Raw genomic sequence first — 19,447 nt, forward strand, 5'->3', positions numbered from 1 at the left:
CTGTAGACTTAGAGCCTGAGGTTTTTGTGTTGTTTTTTTTTTGTTGTTGTTGTTGTTTTTTTTTTACTTTTTTTCCTTTTCCTATATAAGAAAAAAACTGTCAATGAAAAGTGCTATTTTCAGCATTTCCTTGTATTTTATAGAAGTTCTTCACCAGTATAGTAAATACCCAATTACTTACTTCAGAGGACTGAAAGGATTACTTAGTTAATGTATATAAAGCACTTTGAAGATTAAAAGCACTATTGAGATGCTTAAGAATTACTGAATAGTTAATTGTCTAAAGATCCCATTCTCCCCCCTACAGGTTATTTCTGCACAGGGGAGAGTAAACTCTGAGCTTCATATTGACTTTCAAAGCCAAGATTTTAAAATGTTATTGGTTTATAAAAACTGCTGGTCTTAGTGGCCTGAATCTGATTCCTTTGAAATCGATGGCAAAAGTCCAACAGATTCCACTGAAGCAAGATGCAGCTGTTCAGAATAAACAAGTAGAAGAAATGCTTAGAGCCCCTATTCACATTATTTATATTTTGTCTTACTTGGTGTGCATTCACATGTATACGCATATAGATACATACAGACACATGCGCAAATATGTGTACACACTGATAGCAATTTGCAGACAATTAAGATACGTTGTTAGTTCTATTTTCTTATATATATATATATATTTTTTTTTTTTAAGTTGTAGCTTTAGGTATACAGAACTCATTCTTTCATGGAGAATCAGTTCTAGAGAGATGTGCTGTCTTTGCTGAGAACATCCATGGGCACAATGGATCCCAGTCCAAGATTTGAATAGGGCATTCTGAAATAGTTCTGGGCTCCCTGGTTCAAAAAAGACAGGGATCTCCTGGAAAGAGCTAGAAAACATCCAGCAGAAGGCAACAAAGATGACTGAGAGCCTGGAGCATCTTCAACACAAGTGACAAGGATCTCTTCAGTATGGAGAAGAGAAGGCTGAGAGTGAATCCCATCACTTTATGAAAATCTAAAGTTCAGGAGTCAAGTTGATGGAGCCAGAACCTTTTCTGATGTATGCTGTAGAGGAACAAGGAGCAATGGGCAGAAACTGGAACACAGGAAGTTTCACACTAGCACAAGGAAGAGCTTCTTTACTGTCATAGTGACTGAGGAATAGACTGCCCAGAGAGATCATAGAGTCTCCTCTGGAGATAATCAAGACCTGACTAGACACCTACGTGTGCAAGGAGCCTACTTTAGCAGGGTGTTTGGACTATATGGACTCCAGAGGTCCCATCCAACTGCTACAGTTAGTGATTCTGTGATTGCCCCACAAATGAATAATCTCAGCAACAGGGGAAAAATCTAAAAAAGATCGACCTGGCTCCTTAATCTGCTAGCCTTACATCTATCACAGATCTCTCATGAAGAAACTAAGAAAAAGGGAAGGGCTTTGTATGGGAACTGTTACATCATAGCTGAACCAGTGATTGAACACCTGGTGAAGGGGTGTAGATAGCCCTGGGACTACAGGTGGAAGCAATTCAACTACGCAATGTGAAAAAGTGGAGCCAGGGTCCACTGCAGTCTAACCTCATTTAAGGGCTGTCAGGAAGGAGCACCTGTAATTAGAGATCATCTTCTTTGGAGTGCTTGGTGAGCCCTGATCCTTGGAAAGGGGGTAAGCAATGCCTTCTTCATTATCAGATTGCAACATCTTGGGACATCTTGGGTGATCTGAAAGTGGTTTAAAGCAGCTATGTTTGCTGTCACCTATCCTTATAGGCTCCTAAATGCAATATTCAGAGTTGGACCTGGCCTTAACAAAAGAACCGACAGTAATTACCAGTCTTACCTTCAATATCTTCTTGTCTAATAGTATCTTAACTGCTAAAAGCATTGTAAGCGATAAGAATAAGGTGAAAATTAGACTGCTTACAAAGAACAGAAATCTCCTTTGGACTAAATAGTTTAGGAACTACTATTGCACTTACATCAAACATCTACTGTAAAAGACAGCGGCCCTCCAAACACTAATAAGTACACTTTGTTTTGCAAACCTTAAATATTTATTAATTCTGATATGACTAGTTAGGAGTTAGATGTTAATACTAGTATAACTGAAGCTTAAATGAATCTGTATGACTTACACAATTTGAGGAAAAAAAATCATGTATTTAACTGGATTTCAAAATTAATTCCTTCCTGAGATAAAGAATGGCACCCCAACCTTGAACTCATTTAAATTTGACCTTTTAATGTGCTACAGCAGCATACTATCATGCTCTTAGCTGTGTTGGCTCTTAAATCAGAGTCTAGATATAAAAGGGCATTGCTGAATTTGTGAGTTGTATCTTTTACGAGAGCTGCTCTTTAAGATTTTGATATGATTAATATTAAGAACATGCAGGGGATGTTAAGAGGGAAAAGTAAAGAAGTGATGAGTAATTCAGTTTAAAAAAACCTTGATTTTAGTATACCTTTGTTTAGTGCTTGCAAGCATACATAAAGAAAAAAACACAGTTAAGATGGATGGCCAAAACATTGTTAGGCAACAAAAAAAATAGTTGATATTTATCCTGGGAAAAAAACAACACCTTCGATCCAAAGTGAATTTTTGACCCATGTGTATCAGGTATTTCTAGAGTTCAGAAGTTAATTATGTGTGTGTATATATATATATATATATTATATATACTCATATATGTGTATATATATATATATATTATAATTATATATATATATACATATATGAGTTCATGCTTCTAAAATATTCTACTCCCATCTGATAAAATGTGTGTGTGCATTTACAGGAAATTGTGGAAACAGTGACTCATCTCTTCAATAATTTACGCAGGATAATTTCTTGAAAAGCAAGATCAGCAAGGGCTTTTTCTTCTGATTGCAGAGGATTTGGTTATATATTTTTGAATACTCAGAAAGCAAGGTAAGTTTTCAAAGTAGATTCTAAATGCTTGCTCTTTAACAGTAATGCATCATTTCCATTTCTTTAAGTATATAAACCATAACCTTGTGTCTGTCACTAGGATTTTTCAGAATTCATTTTCTGTCTTATGTTAAGTTTTTCAAAGTGCTGTATCTGAATGTCGCAAAATGCCCCAAAACATCAAAGGTAATTCAGATTTCTCCAGTTATTCTTTGAGCATTTGTACTTAATCTCTATAAGCTAGTGTCCTTCCTTAATGTGACTTGAGGTGTTTGTTGCAAGGGGTGATGATTGCTTCTTAGAAGTGACTGAAACCTGAGTTATATGTTCCATCCTCAAATACTTCAAACAGGAATGGAATGATGTCACTGAGGGAAAAGGAAAACTAAACATTGTGATGTTGCTGAGGTCAATTTAAGCAGACTGTGTGATGAATTGTGTCAGAAAAATCTTATCAGACAAATATGTACAAACACAACTGAAACTCACTCATATTACCAGCTCAGCAAAGTAGTGCAGTTAAAGCAGGTGACACACTCATTGACCAGGCTCATTGTCAGGCACTTGGGTTCATCACCTGTAAGTTCCATCTTGGCACTCTGCTGCTACATAATGTTGGGTGTCCTCATGACAATATTTCCCCCAACCCTGGCTTCTGCTTCCAAGTATCCTTATAGATGGATGCTGGCACAAGCTGCCAATCAGATAGTGAAACCCTTCCAGCAGTTTCAGATGTCATTCCCCAGTCACTTCTCAATCTGTGGCTTGCATCAAGGCTCATTACATTCAGAGTCTGCTTGCATTGCTATGTGAGACATGGCTTATTATTATGTTCAGACCTTGTTTGTAATGTCCTGTTGGCTATGGCTCATATATTCAATCAGCCCTCAGCCTAGGCAAAGCCATACGATGTTACTATGTATAATGGAGGATGTTCCCTACGTATCTCCACTCAAGGTAAGCAGTTATTCCTTTCAGGTTGTAGTTCCTAAAACTCTAGCATAGTTTCAATACCAGGTTTCTGCATCCAAAATACTGGTAACTGCCTGTGGATGGTCTAGTCCGTGATGTAAGTTACAAGAACTATTTGGGTTCCTCTAGTTCATGGATGAAAGCCATAGCTTTAAGGAGAGTAGAAATTGCTTATGAGCGATATGAATGTGATGCAATTTTTTTCATAGCTGCACCCCCTATGGCATGAGCTGTGAGAAGAAAGGGCATAGAGTCGCTACAACAGATAAAAAGCATCTCCAGGCTATCATTATAAATTATGTCAGAAATATAACAAACTGTTTAAAGTATTTCTTACAGACAGCTATGCACAACCTAGCAATACTTTCATAATGAAGCAAATTCAGAGCTTTGTTGTTTGGAGGGGAAAAAAAAAGAAAATCAGGTTCTTGCAAATGTTCAAATGGTGTCCAGCATAATGAATACATTAAATGAATAGCCACAGGATACAGAAAATGTACTACAAGTCTGCTCCATTAATCTTCTAAGAGAGTGAGAATCTGTTACAATACAAGAATTTTCTTTTGGGATTCTCTAATTTTAGGATTACTGTAGTTGTTCTGAGACTGCAAATAGCAGCTAATAAAATTTGACCTTACGGACAGACAATGAAATAAATAATTTTAGTACTTATCAATAAAAACAAAACTAGTAAGCACACATTTTTAAACGTATGTTTGTAAAAAAGTACATTTCTGAACTGCAGAAGAATTTTAAATTCTTGCAGTGACCTGTATGACCTTCTCATCAATATGCCCAATATGAATAATGCAATCACCCCAAACTCATGCCATTAAAAATCGTAATAATTGTCTCACATGCACACACAACATTACACGAGGGATCAATTTGGCCCAGAGCATTCCATTAAAACACAAAGTGAGTTTCAAATGCATATGTTAAAATGAAACATCGGGTATAATGAAAAAAGAAGCAGAACAGAGCAGGCTTTAGATATTAGTATGCATTTTCCTTCAGAGAGCATTTTGCCATGCTTGTGCTGTATATAATGTTATTACATATTTGATTCTACATCTACATTTTATTTTGCTTTTAAAATTATCTTATGAAAAAAAACAAGGCAATCAATATACAGCACTCTAGAGAGATGGCGGTATTGAATTGGTATTGCTATTTAATATTTAGTTTCCAATATGGCTTTGATTATAGGCCACTGTGTTAGCTACCATACAATTACATAGGAGACGTGGCCCTTAATCTAAAGTTCACCATGTCTTTGAATAATAATGCATTACTAAGCTTTGAAAGACAGGTGAAACACAGTAGAGTAACCTACTCATTATTTGTTCTTATGTTACCATCAAACATTCAAATACTAAGACCTTAGCATTCTTGTGTCAGTTCATGCAGCAAAATACCTAAGAAATTATTCTATTGGAATTACTTCTTGAAATTGTTCCAAAGGCTTTTTGATGGGATAGAGTATTGAAACATTTCATACAGCTTAAAAAGATTGTCATCACAATACTCTGCAGAATTGAGTTTCTTGCTTTAGCAGTGAGGAACTAAGTCACAGTTAAATAAAAACCAAAACACAAATAGTAAATGTTTGCCTTTTACCAAGTATATGTAAAGAGTATTTCAAAGTATGTAAGAGGCAGAACAAGGATGGATCAGTGGTTGAAGAAGATCATTTAAGGTCTTGGAATTCCTGAACGCACTTCAGCTTGGACAGAAAGTGCAGCTGATAGCTCTGTGTGTTATGTAGCTGTTAAGCAGCATTATTGGTGAGAGAAGTGGTTGTCCCTGACATCAGATGCACGGAGAATTTTTAATGTGCCTGTTAATATATTTGTTGCTGAAAGACATTGTACCTTTTGGATTTCTGTTTGTAAAGCCACTGTGTCTACCATGTATTTTGTTCTAGATCTGAGTAACCTGATGGAGCTGTAGATGTTCCTGTTCATTGCAGGGCAGTTGGAGTAGCTAGTTTACAGGTCCCTTCCAATCATATTTTTAAATCTTAAAGATTATAAATTCATTTACTGCATAAAGTGAAGACTTGTTTTTATGTACTTCTCACTGTGGAAAGTATGTACTTGTTGAACAAGCTAGCCAATACTTCACAGTTTACCATTTTGTGTGCAGCTTTAAGGTTGTTAAAGGAATGGCTTGAAGTTAATATATATGTGCTATGACTATTTTATATAGCCTCAACATTTTATTTTAAAAATCAAATTTTAGCCCACTTGCACTGAATAATAATAAGGTATCTTTAGCTTACTTCATGAAATTAGAATATTAGAGGCAGTTTCTTAACATTCAGGAAAAAAAAAATACAGAACTTTTCTTTTCCAAGATCTAACAGTACAAAGCAGGTTTCAGTCCACAGTGAGTTTTATAACAAATTAGTAAACAGGAACTCGAGAAAGAAATATTGACAGTGCTATAAGTAGTGCAGTATATGAAAAGTTCTTGAAACTGTTCTATTATTTGCATCATTTATAATTACAGTCCTTACAAAAAGCACTTCTTGACACAGATGTAGGGAAGAAGAACACTTAGTAGCAGCTAACCTGTCATTCTGTCTTATTTTTCAGTGTTCCTGCTTTTCTTGGAGGTCATTTTTAATGAATATATACACAAGCACCTGAAAAATCAGGTGCATAAATTAACTACCAATTAAAGTAGTTAAAAAAAAAAACACAAAAAACTACTTAATTACTAGTTGCTATATATGTCCACTCATTAGCATTCATTATGCCTGCATGTTTATCACATAGCAATTAGAGAAGCTCCAAAGAAAAGTGATGTTTTCATTGTGTTGCAGTCCTGAAACTTGATATAACATGAAGCAAAGGAATTCACTTTCAAATATATGGCAGCAGGTGCATTTGAAAGAATAGTAGCGTAATTTAATTTAATATAGTAAGTGCTTAATTATTTCTGTATAATATTCCCTTCCCCCTCCCTTTTCATATCACTATCTAGAATGGTTGCTGACCTACTTTTCAATTAATTGCAGTGAGAATACAAAATTGACTTTCACAGGTGAAAATTTTCACTACTTCACATCTGAAATAGTGATGCCTGGTTAATAAATTTCATTGCCACCATCAACAGTAAAATGGCATTACTAACCACAGTCTTAGACAACAATAACGGCACAAGAAAATATATAGAACCTTGAGAACTGAGCGCCACAGAAAATATCATGTATATTTATAAGAGTACATGAATTACATAAAATTAAAGGAGCTTATAGTTGGAATATAGATTGCATTCTCATTGTGTGGACTTCAAGTCAGTTGCCTTTTGTACTGCGTAACTTCATGCAAAAAAGAAATGTCTCTTATTTATGTCCGTGGAAACTACAACAGATACAAAGAGCACAATAACACAGAATAAATTTTCAGCTACAAAACAGTATTTTTCAACAGTCACCACTGTTAGCTATGCATTTCCTCCAATCATGAACAAGAATCTGCTGCTGTACTCATAAACATCTGCATGGCTGTCCAGAATGTGACTTGTCTTTGATGTTGCCACTACTGAAACACATCATGCAGTGCCTCACTGTGCTTGCATCTTCTGTTTGATTCCCATAAACATGCAGCAGTGGTTAATGAATGTCAGTGGTGCCATTTTCTCTGCATGGGGGAAGTGACACACCTTTGTTTCATACACGCTTTCATGTTAGCTGTCATTATGTCAGAATGCCTCTCTGCTGCCATCTGTCACACAGCAATAAAATATAATGAAATATTGGCAGGAAGGTTCAGCTTCTACTGTCTTGCCACTAATATCTGCCTCTGGGTTCATGGGCTGGCAATCTGGAAGACATTTGTTTTGATCTGGCCCTCATACTTTTTAAAAGTTAAGTGGCAATTATTAGCTGCTAGTTCAATATGCCCACCGACTGAAAGGTGCATTTGATTCCTCTCTTTACCTTGACTTTTGATCTTTCAAAAATACAGCTACCTGTTGCAAAATGATTTCATTAACCCCTTAGTGAGGGTTATTATTGGTCTTTCCTGCTGGTGCTGTATTTCAAGTGTTAAATCTGCACTACTGAGTAATTTCCATTGCTGTTGGCAACACGCCCTTGGGTTTTCTACTCTGGAGGGTCTTGGAGTGTTGTTGTTTTTCTTTGTTTCTTGAGGCAACACTGGTTTATCTATCCTACCCCACATCTTACCTCAATTTTTTCTACTTCATTATTTTTAGAGAATGGGGAGAGAAAACAAAGCCAACAGTCTGGGACTTTTTCTTCCCAGAAGGAAGGATTTTGTTGAATTGTTCGATTTCAAAATTGATGAAAAAAGCCTTTGAGGAGTGAGTGTTTCACCACTATTGTTTCATGAACTGGTTGTTGTTGTATTTTGAATCAGTAAAACCTTAAAGGTATTATCTGTCAGGAGGGATTTGAAAGCATGGCGCAATAGATGAACAAAATATGCTCTGAGGACACAATGTGAATATTTTGTACCCTTATCTATAGCATGTAAACAGTATCAATGCCATGTAACTAAACGCAAATTATTTCATGATGAACAAAGATACATAACGTGTCCTCAAAGAGTTAATTACTGACCAATCAGCTGCTTATTTTTCTTTACTGTTTTTGTCGGGACACTAGGGGGCAGTGGTGGCACTTAGTGATGGAAAATTGGATAGGTTTAAACTTGCCCATTTAAAACAGCAACGTTTGATACGTGGGGTAACTGGGCCATCAAGAGTTCATGTTCATTTAAATTACTCCAATAATAAAAGTATTTTAATAATATTTCAATAGTTTTTTTAATAGAGGACATTGATCAAAATGGAACCTGTACATTTCTTGAAACCAAATAGTCCTATTAATTCCTTTTGTTGTTTTTTGTTTGCTTGTTTGTTTTTTGTGCCATGAACAAATGTGTGTGGTCGCTTTGTTTTTCTGTTGTCAGTCAGCTTTTATCTGTAGGGACTGTAAGGCAAATTAATATCACGAAACATCACTTTCACTGCAGTTTTGTGATCACGTGATAGGAGTAAGGATATTAAAGAGAGATGAAATGGGGATTGGAAGAGGTGTGGTAGATGGGGGATTTTCCCAGCAGATGTCTGGGAAAATATAACTGAAATAGTAGGAAAAGGCTGCCAGGTTATGAGTAACGTGCTAAATTTTGTCAGTGTCTTTAGCAATATATTTTTGTAGTTCTTCTAGGCAAAAGAGTAAAATGTTTAATTTATTTCCACATCAGTTCTTGTACACAGATACTCTGCTCTACTTTGGGATTTTGTATGGTTTTTATTTATTATTTTTTAATAGTTGTTCTCTCTTAACTCTGCTGCACATAAAAAGGAAGTGCAAGATCTATGTTTATCTTAATGATAGGATGTACAGAACAATTCTTGTTTAAAAATGACCTCATTTTATCTGTGTATCCTTATATGCTGTAGCAGATAAAATTATATGTTCAAGGGGATAAAAAAAGAGGAAGTTCAGTATCAGCCTACTGATTCTGTAACTCAAGCTTTAATGCTGCAAATGACACAAACTCAGGTGACATATCTCAAAGAAAGTATTTCCTTATCAGGTGTTCCTTGATATCACATCATAGGACCAATAAATAGACCTCCAGAGATAGGTTCACAAGTACATCTTTTCCATGATTTTCTCAGATATCATCTCATTTTTTTAGGAAGTTGACAGGTAACTAGAAGCAGAATGGCGTCTTCTCCCTCCTGAGCGTAGGAACCCTGGGTTTTCAATTCTTAAAAGAGGAAAGAGAGTAGCACACATGGATACTGCAGCTAGGATAAAGTTCAGTATGGATAGCCATGGACACTATCAAAGTTTGCAATGTACATAGTTTTTGAGAGATGTATTAGATGAGGAAGCGGATGTGTGTATTACATACATAAAAGTAGGGAAAAATGATGCTTCTGCCTGCAGTGGAAATTACACTAGAAACTTCAGTTCCATATTTATCTGAGTGTACATCATTAATTCTATAGTCAACTGAAAGTAACAACAGTATCTATATGTTATTAGGTAGCAATATGTGCCAGAAGAAATTTTGCAAGCAGCTAATGAGTAGCAAGAGAAGACAAAAATCCTAGGCAGTATTTATGATTCTCAGACAGTGGAATAGAAATGCTGTAAGAATGAATCTTTAGCTTTGAGATTTCTGGTTTCTTGACTATAAATTACTAGGAAATGTTAGTACGTTTTATGAAAAACAAACGGTCTGTAAGTAACCTTTCAAAAATTATAATAATGGATTATTCTCTCAAACATAGCCCAGATTTTACATCCATGTTTTTACATTTTTATTTTGAATTTTTAGTTCAACAGAATCATAGAACATCAAACCACTGAGTATTTGAAATTCCATGCATATCAAAATGAAACTGACATTTCAGTGTTTGGAAATAGCATATTTGGGGCAGGATAGAAATGCAAACATTTTCATGAGATTTTTTCAGAATCAGTTGAAAATTGATAGTTCTAGTTTTATTCCAGTCTTATGCTTTAGAGTTTATCATGAACAGAGTATTTGTGCATTGATATGTACACTTGCAGTGCTGTTATTATTAGTTATATTCTATCGCCTTTCCCTCATCTGCAGGTCTTATCAGGAGCAATTTTTTATTCACTTTATTGGTAAAAGTACTGAATGGCTTCAGGATTTGTATTTAGATCTGCAAATAAACCCCACCAGAAATGCTTTGGTTTGTTTTTAAGTCTTTTAGTCAGACAATTCTTGTTCTATTTTGTGTAAGCTTTACAGGTATCATATTGTATTAATTTCCTACCAGATTATTTTACAGTACTGACTCAGATGCTATACAAATGCTATTGCATCTGTTCATAAACTAGAAATTTCAATTAGCGAAGCCATGTAATTGCACAAAAGAGAACATGTGTAAGTTACCAAATGCCATTTTATAAACATGGTTTACACTGTGTATATATACAATATAAATATATTGTTTTATACCTACAGTTTTTGAACTGTCTCCCACATTAGCGTTTCCCTATTTTCCCTGGTATTCATGTCAGTCTGGAAGATTTCTTCCATCCCTTCTGGTTATTTTAAATTTTTTAAAATCTTTTTTTAAAAAATACTTTTAATTTTAATGCAACATTAGTGGGCACCCAGGCATCTGAAATTTCCTTGTAGCACTACTAACAGAGATCTTGAATACTTTAATACATTCTTGTAAGTCCTTTGGTCAGGGATACTCTGGGCTTGTTGATTATAAAGTACTATTTCTAATTAAATGTCTCCTAACATTTTTTGCTATATTTTACTTAGTTGACATAATCATAATGTTAAACTTTTCCAAATTACAGTACAAATGCATTTAATGAATGCCCATTAGTGTCATACCTCGTCTCTAAAAATTCCAGATAATATGAAAAAGTCTTTATTCTCCTGAAATAGATTTTTAAAATGAATTTTATTTTCCCTTTATATTGTCAGCTATGTGTTTTTTCTAGTGTCTTATCAGTAAACTTCAAGTTGGTATCTATTGTTATTGTTTTCTTTTTCTACTTTTTTAATATGTTAACATGTATTAAAAAAAATTTACTTTGAAAAGGATGTGCTTTCATCAAAGTTGAAGCCATAGTCAAAGCAGTTTGTTTTGTGTTTTACTCATTATTTTGGCTTTCCGCTGTCTCATTTCATGGAACTTCCAACTGAATCATTTTTCATTGATTTTCTTCCTTGTAGCCATTTCATGCATAATTTAGAGCAGCTTAGGAAACTTATCACTAGTAAAAACCAAGTACCTGAAAACATGGAACAAGCAGACTTCCTTCCTCTCATTAACACTGCCCAACACAATGTATTTTCTCTGTCAGATGATGGGGGAGAAGCTGTATCCTGTCGTGTTTCTAAAGCAAGTTTATGATGGCTGTTTCCCAGGCAACCACCAACCTCCATGATTTTGAGGGCCAGAAATAGTAGAGTTGGATACATTTCTCCTTTTTTAAAAAAGGTTAAATGTTTCTTTATTACTATGTACATAAAACTTTCAATGTATATCTCCCTGACTTATGTAAAAATAGGTTTCTTTTTCTTATTTGCACACATTATTGACAAGATTTTTGAAAGGAAATCATGCCGTTTTCTGATCTGATACTATTTAATGATTTCTACCTAAGCATTATGGTATCCATTTAAATGTATCTAAAACCTGTGCTTCTGATTTACCACTAATGCTAAAAGAGATAGATGTAGAATGTTGAATATGTGGAGTGCTTTCCCCTATTTCTTCCTCTTTAACCTAGTCTACTTTTCTGAATACGTAATAGCCAGTTATATGAACATCCAAGTCATGAATAATCACATCAAGTCTCAGGAATGTCAGTAATGTCAAATTCCTTTTCCACAATGAGAATTTCGAATTCCTTTTAGTTGTTATGGAGTCTTATAGGACTGGCATGCAAGTGACTGGAAAATGACTTCGCATTTTTTGTCACATCAATTCAGTTTGGTCATGAGGGCAGTCATTTAAATGTAGGTCAGTGGTAACCAAACTAGTTGTAAGTGAACTAGCTTAGATATCAGAAGCAGTCAAGGTGAAACAACATAAAATTCATCTTAGGCTAATATACTCACAAATTGAGAGCTTTCCTGAAATTGGGGTTACATTTTTGTTTGCTTCCTTACTTCACAGTATTGATTATTTAGTGTCCTTCCGACTACTTGACCCATTTTTTTTTTTTCCTGTGGTTTCTCAAAAAAAAAAAAAAAAAAAAAAAAGACCCATAAGATTGAACCTTCTGCTTCAATTCACTATCAACAGTAAAGTCTCTGTATTTTCACTGACTGGCAAAAATCTTTTTAGAACGTGAAATGCCCATCCTCTTCCATCAAGATGTCTTCTTCAAAGACATTTCAATTATTGGTAGTTCAGATCAGTTCAGAAACTTCTGAAGACAAAGAAGATTCCCAAGACTGATAGGTCACTGAGTGAAAGAGGCTAGGGTTTATGAGACAATCCACTAATGCACAGATGTGCACTGATATTTGAAAATCATGCGCTAACCTTTTAAAGAATGTGCACATTGTTAAAAATGAAATATCTATTCTCCCCTTCTTAGGCTTTCTCTTGAAATGCATCACTTTTTTCTTGTTATAACTTTTTTTTTTTTTAAACAATCTGTTTAACTGGTTCACACTCATTCTAAATGTGAATGCCAGATGGCACTTGCCCTCAGGCCAAACATACCTTCTATGTCTTGATACTTCTTCCATTTTAATGTGCTTTTTGAGACAATGATGACTGCAAAAGATACAGCAGCAAATATATCAGTGCATTTTTCAAAGCTCCTCAGATCCTGCAGTTTACTCTTTGCTTTCCACTCTCGTGGAATCGTAGCATGTCTCAGGTGGGAAAAAACCTTACAGATCATTGAGTCCAACCATGGCCTAACCAAACTACCCACACTGATCAGTGTATCCCTTTCATGCCAATCCTTTCCACTGTTTGTTCACATCTCATTAGTAAGCTGAGTAAGATGGTGAACTTTATTTATTAGTGTAACTCAAATAATTATCAACCTGCTCAGATGCTGAGAATAAGAAACAACATGAAATGAACTCTCCTAGTCTGAAAGTAACCTGTAAAAAAAAAAAAAAAAATCCTATTTTATATGTTTTGTTTACTTATGCAATTAAGACTATAAAAGATAGCACATGGAAACTAATTTAAAATTGAACTTGATGTTCTGCACTCAAGTAACTATTTTATTAGTGTTGTATATTTCTGAAAATGTCAGTATCTTCCAACCAACCTCCCAAGCCTGCACAGTAAATCTTACAGATTAGATTATTTTTCAGATAGAGTTAGAGTTTCAGCTGTGTTTGTTCTTGCATTTTCTGCAGTACCCAGTCTGACAACAGTCCATGGTCACTACTGTATTTGCAATCAATACCATCCTGTCTTTCCCTCCCTAGGAATCTGATGCAAAGTTCATTAAAAATGGCTAAGGTGTTGTAATCAGCTCCAGCAGGCTTTTATCATCCCTGGCATGTTTCTCCTGCCACTATGAGGTTTTCATTACATAAGCAATGTTGTTACTAATATGAAGACATTCTTTGGAAACAAAACAGGAAATATCTGCGATCAAATTCTACAAGGTCTTTTAATCTTTTGCAGATTCATACAGAGTATCCTCAGTAAAGAGATTGTTGTCATTCTGAAGACCTACCAGTCCAATATATAAAAGAATGATAGTATTGAATTAGCTTAATATTTGTACGATACTTTTTATTAATTTAAAACCACGTTGTTTGTACATTTTATTCCAGTGCATAGGAAGGTAAAGAATTTTGTAGGTTGGTGATTATTCATTCCATGCAATGTCTGTTGATTTTCTGAGTTCCAGAAAACCACAGTGAAAAATGTTATTGAAATAAAGCTCAGTCATGAGGAAGTATTGGATTCTCTTGGTGTGTCCTGTTTAAAGCTAGATCCAAGGATCTAAGTATCTTGCATGACTCAGCTGAGTCATCCAAAGGTGAGTTTGGGTCTATATTTTTCTTGACTAAATTTGATTGGCTGCTAGGGGTATTTTTTTTCTCCAAGTGTTTATGGCTTTTTTCAAATACCTGAAACTGCATGTTTTAACTGTACTAATGTCTTTACAGCCCTAAAAGGTCGCATCTATTATATTCTGCAGTCAAATCAGTTCTGATAGATTCCCTCTGCAGGGAATCTTATCTCTGACATATGCCAAATTATGCAGAATCTCATCCATCTAATTGCATATCATGTACAGTGACTTTTAAAGAATATTTTTAGGCCCTGAGACTGCTACTAACCTTTAAAAAGTGCTCAATCCATTTCTTGGGCATCCTCCTGTCACCTGTTTAATTTCTGTCTTATATGTATGTTAAGTTAGTAGGGAAAAAAAGAGGCTCAACTGATTACTTCCATATAAGCACAGAGAATGATTTATTTTACAGAAATTAATGGAATTCTTGTACTGCTAAATATTAGCGTGTAAGACCAGGTTTTGCATGGGTATTCAAACTAACACATTGCTTTTTACATCTGTGTAAAAAGTGTTGAAATATACGTTTAGTTCTAAAGGAATTTTTACTGAGATGAAAAGGAGTAAGCAGTAGATATTGAAATTCAGAGGACCTGAATTTTTTACTCACAAAAGTGCCTAGAAAAGTTTCTGTCAGTATCTTTCCTGTGCTTTTGAGAAACTCAGGAATTAACCTTCAATATAGGATGAGGTATTTATGTAATTTATACTTTGGGGGAAAATGAAATAGATGTAGGTATTCTATTTGTATAATATTCATAGGTAACTGATAAAATGCTAATCCTATTAACCAGCATGAATTGATTCTCTTTACAATATTATTTCAAAATTTGAATCATTCCTCTTCATACTTGAGGTTACTAATCAAGAAAGATTCCTTAATATCTGCAGGTCAATAATCATGAACTCCAGCATATTTATGAGGCCAAGTACAGATTGCGTGGAATCTGACTGCAAAACATTCAGTCCTAGAAAAGAATATGAAGTCTGTATTTAAAATGGAGGAAAAGTAGTTCCAAATATATCATCTATTACCTGCACTCCAACCTGACCAAAATGAATATCTGCAGGAGTCTGTGAGAATTAGATACCATCACTGTGAGAATTTAACACCATCATTTGTGCTCATATTTTTTAGTGCAAGTTTAATAGGAATAGAAATATTTCAAAATATTTGCAATTTGCTAATCCAGATAATATTTGCCATCCTTGCAATGAAACAAAATAGCTTTAGTGTCCCCTGTGCTAATACTTACAGAATCATATAATAATTTGAGTTGGAAGGTACCTTTAAAGGTTATCTAGTCCAACTCCCCTGCAGTGGACAGGGACATCTGCAACTCAATCAAGACACTTAGAGCCCCATCCAGTCTGACCTTGGATTTCTCCAGGGACAGGGCACTCATCACCTCTCTAGGCAGCCTGTTCCAATGCCTCACCATCCTTATTGTTGCATGACTGTATAAGGATTTTTCTTTTTAGCTAATGTAAAGTTCCCATAAAGGAATAACTCCAATGATAAAATATGACATGATCTGGTAACAGGTATCACTATATGTGACTACCAAACACCTTTAAAAATATGAGGAAATATCAACTTTTAAACTTTAATCATCCCTAGATTCTTTCAGTTGCTCCATTTGGTAATATGTAAAATCTTAAGTTCTAAACCACCCTAAAAATAATGAGTAAGATCTTTTTCTTCCACTTCAAATAAACAATAGTAGAAATTTCCTTTAAATTCACTTTGCTGCCTAACACCCATAGTTCTTTCACTGTCTATCTGAAATGCCATGTCTCATGTCAAAAACACCGAGTTGCTCTCTTATGGCCAAAGAGATTTTTTATCTCTTAGCAGGCTCATAGATTTCAGTGTGACAGCTACCTTACAGCGAGATGTAAGATGCACTAGAACACTGTGTGATACTACAGTTTCACAAGTAGAAACCTAAAATTTTTGTTAACACAGGATTTAGTATTCCAGAGTGTTGTTGATATCATTACGAACATTTGTTTGCTAGTATACAATCTAATTCTGAGTGATGCTCCTCTTCTAAATGCTCTAGAGTTCAATGAATGCTATTGCTATGTGTATTCTGCTAAAGTAGTATTTAATATCTAACTAATCAAGATAAGTGTCCAGAAGTGCTGGCAATTCAGACAGCTGATATTTTCTACTATAGGACAGATTTTTGTAAAATAATTTCATTTTGAAACGTGCTTTTGTTGCCGTATTAAAACTGTCGTTCTTCAAAAGACCACGAACAACTCCAGATCTGCAAAGCACCTCCCTGTATTTACTATAGTATTTCAGATGTATATATTTGATTGAAAAGATTAATAGCTCTTTATTGGCTTGCTGCTTCTGAAGAAACATAATAGCATTTACATTGCAGGAGTTAATAAATGATGGTAAACTCCTTAGGGCATTATCAAACTCTGAATTTGTGTATCTGATCAAATATTTATTAGCTGCAGTCTCTTCCTATACTGATTTTTTTCCTTTCATTTATTGCTTTAGGCCTTACTGTGCAGTACTGAGGTGATACTCATGGGCATATGCCCCCAGAAGAAAGACACTCATTATGAAATACCTAACTTCAAAACCACAAGCTGTCTGAATTTTGGTTTCTTTTTCCTTTTAATAAACTGCCACAACATTTAATTATCTTTTCTAGCTTGTTTCTTTGACCTGTATTAAACTAACCAGGCACAAAATTTTATTATCTCAGTTGATAATAGATATTTAATTTCCATTGGTTATCCTGAAATTTTTACACTTATATTCAAGCTTATTGCTGTGTATTTGCTGTATGCAGCAAATGATTACTACAGAAAGTGATTGGACATCAGTATTTACTGTGTTAGAGCTTTGCTCTGTATGATTTTTCTTGTCTGTAAACCTGTTATATGTGCAACAGATTTATTGCACTGAGCTAGCCTGAAATTTTGGAACCAGAAAATGTGTCAGTAGCACTTGTGGGAGATGGATAGCTGAATAAAAATGAAATGCTAGTGAAAAGAAGGAAATGCATGCAAAATTCCTGATTTTTTCAACACTGTGTCACCATTAAGACTTCTGCATGTGAGTCTTCTTTTTGTTGAATTTAACGCACATACAAAGCAGTCTGGGCTACTGACCCAGCTACATGATGTTGACTGTATTACAGGACTGGCGCATGTTTCATTTTCTCCCATGCAAGTACTTCAGCATATTTCAATAAAGAATAACTTCCTGGTGGTGACAGAGATAGCCTAGAGATAGTGTAAACAGTCTGAACTCTTTCTACAAAATCAATTTCTGAGTTATGTTTACTATGTCAAGTTAGATAGATTTGTAGGATATAGAATTATCTTCTTGTCTGTGATTGAAAATGCTTTGCAGCTGGATGCTTCTTCTATGAACACTGCACAGCAAATTGTCAAGATCCCACTTGTACTTTAGTCAAGATCTCTTTCTTAATTTGAAGACTAGAAACATCTGTGTGTCTAATTTGAAATATATTGAAAGAAAAATTATGTAGTTTGCTCAGGAAAATATCACATATTTGGTTTTTCTGCTTGTCTGGAGGAGCATAAGAAGCTCTGGGGGAACGTATTTTCAATAGTCTCATCATAAGAAACAACATGAGGCACTACCTTCTCATTGCATTCTCATTAATGTTTCTCATAGACTTCTCATTTACCTCAGTAGATGTAGGCCAGTGTAACCAACATGGAGACACTGTATAAATAATATTCTATGATATCCTATATTCTCTAATATGCACAGGTCTTCATAACTAAATTAGATTGCAATACTGCAAAATGCAAACAAATGCGCACAGACAATGATGCTAAATTATGCTTCTCATCAGGGCTCTCAGGAGAGTGCCAAGTCATAGACTTGTGAGATCCATATATTTATTTAGATTCATACATGAGGTCAAGAAGTACCTTTGCTGACCCCTAGGCATCCTTGGCAATTACATAAAGACATAAGAAACATAAAGGATGAGCACCCTGCAGCAGTCTCTGCCAGGCACAGCGGTGTGTATTGGACCTTGCAGCAACAGGAAATTAAGAGAAACCACAGTTCTCTCATTCTCTTTCTCCCCAAGTATCCTTGCAAAGTTGAAACTTGAAAGTAGGACCACATGAAACACATAATATTGTTTTGTTGTCTAATTCATCAGCTCTTCTTTGCACAAGATAGGCATCTCCTCCTCTGAGCAAATCTAAACTTACATGAAATGTGAGAAGTACTATTTTCCCTTTAATTTGCTGTGTTTGGTAATAGTGAAAAAGAAAAACACAAGTACTGGCTAACTTTTTCTTAGATTTAAATATAATTTTTCATTTGATATGCTATCTTTTTTTTCTTGTAAAATCAATCAAACACAGATATGGACAGTGTATGTAGCTAGCAGAAATTTAACATCTCTAGTATACAACATTAAAGCTATTTGGAGAAGCCTATATTTGCTACTATAAAAATGCTCATTCTTGTGTTGTTCCTTTAGCTTGGCCCTGGACATAGCTATAAATGGGGCAATTTTTGGATTTTAAGTTGTACTGTATGAAGAGAGCAATGTCAAGGTATTAAATGGTAGTGTTGCAGATTCTGCTGAATTTTGAAATTATTTAGTCTCACTAAAACCAGTGAAATCAGTGAAGTTTCATCCACAGTATTAGCCAGATATCTAGTTTTGATTGTTTTTTAAACTCAATAAATAGATTGATATCTTTAAGTAACCTGATTTGGATTTTCTTTGGAGAATGGTTCTCTTTTATCAGTTAACTAAAGTTTGAATTTTATACACAGCAGAATATTTTGTTCTGGGAAGTGCTGAGCCTTTTCAATTGTTTATTCATTCATTTCACATTCTCAAAGTGGCACGAGGGAACCATGTGATGTTTAATGTAAGTGTATGAAGTTGAGTAAAAAAAGTGCATACTCTTAGCTTTTTGATTCTAAAGGCAGTCAGGTTTGGGTTTTCATGTGCACTTGGAGAAAGGCGACTGCT

The 19,447-nt window shown here is 34.9% G+C and overlaps 1 long non-coding RNA gene across 2 annotated transcripts; it reads left to right on the forward strand.

Moving 5' to 3' along the window:
- Positions 1 to 1,420: 1,420 nt before the first annotated feature.
- On the forward strand, positions 1,421 to 17,983 carry LOC125693637 (uncharacterized). Of its 2 annotated transcripts, none has more exons than XR_007377192.1 (4): positions 1,421 to 1,648; positions 2,781 to 2,914; positions 14,268 to 14,405; positions 16,963 to 17,983. It is a non-coding gene; the product is annotated as an uncharacterized LOC125693637 (long non-coding RNA). The 2 variants fall into 2 exon arrangements; XR_007377191.1 differs by having other exon boundaries at positions 1,451 to 1,648; positions 14,274 to 14,405; positions 16,963 to 17,891.
- The last annotated feature ends 1,464 nt before the right edge of the window (positions 17,984 to 19,447 follow it).

Source organism: Lagopus muta, chromosome 5, assembly GCF_023343835.1.
Source record: "Lagopus muta isolate bLagMut1 chromosome 5, bLagMut1 primary, whole genome shotgun sequence".
Lineage (NCBI taxonomy): Eukaryota > Metazoa > Chordata > Aves > Galliformes > Phasianidae > Lagopus > Lagopus muta.